At 32.7% G+C, this 6,197-nt stretch overlaps 1 pseudogene; it reads left to right on the forward strand.

The window, feature by feature from the left end:
* Nucleotides 1-856: 856 nt before the first annotated feature.
* On the forward strand, nt 857-3,570 carry LOC140810950 (polyadenylate-binding protein 8-like; annotated as a pseudogene).
* Nucleotides 3,571-6,197: the final 2,627 nt, after the last annotated feature.

Below are 6,197 nucleotides of genomic sequence, written 5' to 3' on the forward strand. Positions count from 1 at the left end.
AATAAAAATAAAAAATAAGAATAGTGGGTCGAGTTTTTTAAATAAAAAAAGTGGGTCAAGCTCTTAGTGAGCTCGACCCATTCTTCTATTTTTTTTAATTTTTTTTTTGTTCTTTTTGTTCTTTTTCTTTTTTACTCTTCTTATTGTAGGTAAATGATTTCATAAATGATACATATAATTTGTATAAATTTCATAATTTGTATAGCTCCATCCACTCTTCTTAATTTGTATAGATTTCATAATTGATATATATTATATGAACTTTTAACAAATTGATATAATAACATAAGAGTGGGTCAAGTTGAGAAGATTGGACCAAGTGAGTGGAGTTTGGGGTTTGGTTTAGGGTTTAGTTTAGGGTTTGGGTCGAGTGGATAGAGTTGGTGGATTTTGAGCTTTTGATTAATACATAAATGATATTTATAATGATCTATTTAAATACAATTAGAATGTATATGAAGTATATAAAAAATTTATAATTATGTAAATATTTTAATACGAGTTATATATTATAATTTAAGTAAGTTGTTAAAAAATTCATAACAATAGTGGAACTTTGTGTCAAAAATGTATCATTTAGTCGAGCCATGTGAGTTGAATATCGATTGAATGTTTAATGTATCTAAAATTCATAACAATAGTGGAACGTAAAAAATTCATAACAAATTTCACTCCAACATGTTCACTCGAATGAATGTTTAATTGATATTTATAATGATCTATTTAAATACAATTAGAATGTATATGAAATATATAAAAAATTTATAATTATGTTAACATTTTAATACGAGTTATATATTATAATTTAAGTAAGTTGTTAAAAAATTCATAACAATAGTGGAACTTTGTGTCAAAAATGTATCATTTAGTCGAGTCATGTGAGTTGAATATCGACTGAATGTTTAATGTATCTAAAATTCATAACAATTTCATAATTACAGTGGAACCTAAAAAATTCATAATAAATTTCACTCCAACATGTTTACTCGAATGAATGTTTAATGTATCTCAATGGGTCAAGCTCGACCCAAAACCTCAAGCTGGGTCGAGCTCGACCTAGTAGAGCTTGGCTCGACCTAACTTGGGTTGAGTTCGACCCAAAACCCCAAACTGTTATATATCGAAATTTGTTATATATCGAAATTTTCATAATCCTTTCAAAATTGAAATATACTATTAAGAAATTTTTGGCTTATAATCAATTAAACTTTTGAAAATAAATTAATTGAAGATACATATGTTAACCCAAATTGAAATCAATTAAACTTTACAACAATGCAATGTCCACTCTTCAAACCTGAGTCGAGCTCGACCCAAGTGTATTTTGTGAAGAGCTCGACCCAAACTCTTCACAATTTTGTAAAGAGCACTCTTCACATAATTTTGTGAAGAGCTCGACTCAAACTCTTCACAATTTTGTCAAGAGCTTGGGAAGCTCTTCACATTTTGTGAAGATCCAAAAAAAAAGCTCGACCCACTTCGATTTCGAGGTGAAATTTTTTAATATTTTAACGTCCGTCGATCCGCGTCGTTCCACCGACAACAAGGCGTTTTTTATCAACGTAACGACGACCAAAAGCATCAACGTTCATATATCGGAACTTCGTCAAGGTGGGTCTCGTTCCCGTTCCAGAACGACCATTCTGATATCGTTTCTGCAAACCATCTTGAAAGGTGAGTCGTGAGAATTTGAACTTTTTTAATTTAATAGCTCAGAAGAAATCTGAGAGGGAAATAGAATTGAAACATCATTTTGAGCAGACTGTAAAGGAAACGGTCGACAAATCCCAAGGGCTAAACCTGTATATCAAAATCTTGATGATAGAATCAGTGATGAGAAGCTCAAAGAATTGTTCTCTTCATTTGGATCGATAACATCATACAAGGTTGGTGGATAATTCATGAATTTGGTTGGAAAATGTGTTTTGTTGATATTTAATCCTCTGGTATTCTCTGGCTTACTGAATTTGCTCTAATTCTTATTCAGGTGATGCGGGATCCCAAAGGAATAAGCAGAGGGTCAGGATTTGTTGCATTCTCCTCACCTGATGAGGCCTCTAGAGCTGTGAGTTTACTTGTGTGCATTCTCATAGTTTGTTACTTTCTCACTTAATTATCTTATTTCAATTTTTTTTAGCTTTCTGAAATGAATGGTAAGATGATTTCTAGTAAACCTCTTTATGTTGCAGGTTCTCAAAGGAAGGAGGATAGAAGAGCACGTTTGAGGGTATTTGTGGTTGTTTTTCGAACTTACGACATATTGTCTAGGAACATTGAAACTGAAAATCTGAAGGCTCGATTATAGGCTTGTTGGCCTGATAGATGATTGTTGTTCTGTACTGCTGCTATTTTTATTCACCATTTTGCAAAGCTTTTTTAGTTCTTCCTGAGCAGTTTGTATTTGTTTCTCCATTTCTATATTGTTCAGCTTTATACTTGTCGCTTTTGTATTACCTTGTGAATGATTGGATGAAAATATTGATTTTCCCAATCATTTTATTCAGGCTCAATTTGCTCAAATGAGGCCGATTTCTGTAATGGCAGTTTCTGTAATGCCTACTGCCACTCCTCGCATGCCTATGTACTCTCCTGGTGGCCCCTGGCTTAGGGCAGCAAATATTTTATGGACAACCTCCACCTGCCATGCTCCCACCCCGGGTAATTATATTTTCACGTGATACTTTGTTCGAGTAATTACATTTTCGCGTGATTCTTGGTTTTTGAAGTCTGATATTTAGTGGATATTACGTCTCGGAAAAGAAGTATTGGATAACACAGCGTGTTTGAAACTAATATTGCAAATACTTGAGGTTCTTGGAGATAGGAAGGGGTGATAATATTACTGGTGAGTAGAAAATTCGTTTGTCGCTGAAAATTATCTTGCAACTGAATTCGAATGGTAGATTTTTTCATGAAATATTCCAACTGGTATCAGCTCCGGATTAGACCATGTGTTCGAAATCTTTATAATGAATGTCATGCCATGTCTTTCTTGTAGCCTGGATTTGGGTATCAACAGCAGCTTGTTCCTGGGATGAGGCCTGGTGGGCCTCTCATGCCAAATATGTTTGTGTCTATGGTCCAACAAGGGCCTTAAGGTCCACGTCCTGGTGGTAGGCGTGCCAATGGTGTTCCTATGCAACAAGGCCCACAGCCAGTTCCTGTTATGCAGCTGCCGGTTTGTGCCCTTTGACTCGTGCATTTTCCCCTTGATTTCTTAACTTCTCATTTGTTTCTTCTCTGCAGATGCTTCCTAGGGGGCGCGGCTATCGCTACCCCCCTGTGCGTAGCATTCCTGATGTCTCTTTGCAAAGGATGGCTGGAAGCATGATTCATGTCCCTTATGAAATGGGTGGTGTGCCGTTGCGTGAAGCAGGAATCTCAGCCCATTCCAATTGGCGCGTTGGAATCTCTCAATATAAACGAATATAAGAACAAAGTAGTCATATGTTAATCGGCCCAAACATATGTTATTTCATGTTTTTTGAAGGTAATGGTATAATTGAAACTAACTTTTTTGTACTTATCTTGTCGTCAATTATTTTAAGTTGATTGAGTTTGGCCGTCATTCTAATTATTTTTTAGTTATACTAGATTTATCTGAAACATTGATTGGTGACCTTGCCGAGAGATTCTAAAGGTAGAAACGTGGGTGTGCATTGAGACTACATCTGCCATTTTTCAACCAACAATGACTACGGGTTGCCTGATTGGACTTGGATCGTGAGAACTTACCCTCGACCATGAAACCCATGAAATTCAAACCATCGTATTTGGCAAATTTTCATTTAGATTGAATTATTATTATTTTTTTATATTTTTAATTGATATACATCATCATTGTTATGTTTATTTTTGTCAGAACAGTGCAAGCTTTTTTATTTGCAAGCACTTCAGCCAGACAAAATTGGAGCCGATATTATTGCATGCGCCAGAGACGATGACATCCAGTGTGTGGTATTGAGGTATTATCCTCGTGGAGATTTGCGTTGAAAGTATGAGGTAATTCTATTTATATTTTTGATAGCTTTATTTTGAATTTTACTGACTACTTAAGATTGAATGCATATACATAATAATTGCGATCTTATTTTAGTTACTTCTATTCTTTAGTTAGTGCAACCTTAAATATGAACAGATACTAATTGCATATTGGTTTAATTGCATAAACAAATTTGAAATGGTCTGAGGCACTCCACACTTTGATAAGGGTGTCATACATTCTTAATGTAATTCACACATTTTTTATTCACCAACTAAAGTTGTATATCAAGATTTCAAACCAGAACAATTTCTTCTTGACGCAAGTTTTTGAATTTAAATTGAAATTATATAAATTATTAATGTATTGTAAAATATATATGGATGTTGACGATAAATTTTTTCATGGCGATGATGTCATAATTTGTGATTTAGAGTCAATGTGTTTCGATGGTAATACTTACGATCTTTTCGAAACAAAACCATATAATTATATGCTATACAATTGCAATTGTATTGAAAATAAATTAGTTCTTTTGTTTTCCATGATTTAGTACTTAAAACTCCATAATATATATTTTTTTTTTTAATTTTCAGAGGTAGGACATGATGTACCACGGCGTAGCGGTGCATGCCAAATGAAGATATTTTAATATTAGGTAAATTTATAATTGTTTTCTTGACAATTATACCACTTCTAGATCCAAACACAAGGGATATAGCGACGAAATTTGGGAGAATAGTATCAAAAATGCTTGATGAACAACCATTAGATCGCTATATATTTTTAAGCATTTTACGGTCTAGCTGTTCAGAAAACAATGTCAGAGAGATTATTGGTTTGAGTACAATTTTGAAAATAGGCCAACTGTAGATTTTATAGCAAATAACTTATTAGTTATCAAAAAACCATCTATATTTTAAAAAATTTTGTAGCTGGAAAATTCTTTTGTCACATTCATACTAATCAGATATGGGTCCATTGGTCTCCTTGAGAATAATCTGATAATGATACTACATCATCATGAACCAGCTATAGTATGAATGTGATAAGAATTTTTCAAATACAAAATTTTTTGAACTATAGATTGTTCTTTGATAGCTAATAATCTATCTGCTATGAAATCTACAGTTGGCCTGTTTTCAGAAATGTAGTCAAACCAATAATCTCTCTAACATTGTTTTCTGAACAACTAGACCGTAAAATGCTAAGACGCATATAGCGATCTAATAGTTGTTCATCAATCATCTTTGACACTACTCTCCCAAATTTCTTTACCATATCCCCTGTGCTTGGATCTAAAAGTGGTATAGTTGTCAAAAATGCAATTATAAACTTACCTAATTTAAAAATATCTCCTTTTGGCATGAACTCTACCCCGTGGTACATCATGTCCTACATCTTAAAATTAGAAGTAAAAGCAAAATAAATATATTATGGAGTTTTAAGTAATAAATCATGTAAAACAAAAGAACTATTTTATTTTTCAACACAATTACAATTGTATAGCATATAATACCTTCCTTGTATGGTTTTGTTTCGAAAAGGTCGTAAGTATTATCATCGAAACACATGAACTCTAAATCACAAATTATTATATCATCGCAATGAGAAAAATTTATCGTCAATATGCATGTATGTGTTACAATGCATTAATCATTTATATAATTTCAATTCAAAAACTTACGTCAAGAAGAAATTGTTCTAGTTTGAAATCTTGATATACAACTTCAATTGATGAATAAAATGTGTGAATTACATTAAGAATGTATGACACTCTTATCAAAGTGTGGAGTGTCTCATACCATTTCAAATTTGTATATGCAAATAGTATTTGTTCATGTTTAAGGTTGCACTAACTAAAGAATAGAAGTAACTAAAATAAGATCGCACTTATTATTATGTGCATTCAATCTTAGGTAGTCAGTAAAATTCAAAGTGAAGGTACCTAAAAATATAAATAGAATCATCTCCTATTTTTGAACGTAAATCTCCACGAGGATAATACCACACACTGGATGTCATCGTTTCCGGCGCATGCAATAATATCTACTGCAATTTTTTTTAGCTGGAGTGCTTGCAAATAAAAAAGCTCGCATTGTTTTAAAAAAAATAAACATAACAATGATGATGTTTATCAATTAAAAATATATAAGAAAAAACATAAATATTTCAATCCAAATGAAAATTTGTCAAATACGATGGGTTGAACTTC

The sequence above is a fragment of the Primulina eburnea genome, chromosome 13, assembly GCF_022965805.1.
Source record: "Primulina eburnea isolate SZY01 chromosome 13, ASM2296580v1, whole genome shotgun sequence".
NCBI lineage: Eukaryota > Viridiplantae > Streptophyta > Magnoliopsida > Lamiales > Gesneriaceae > Primulina > Primulina eburnea.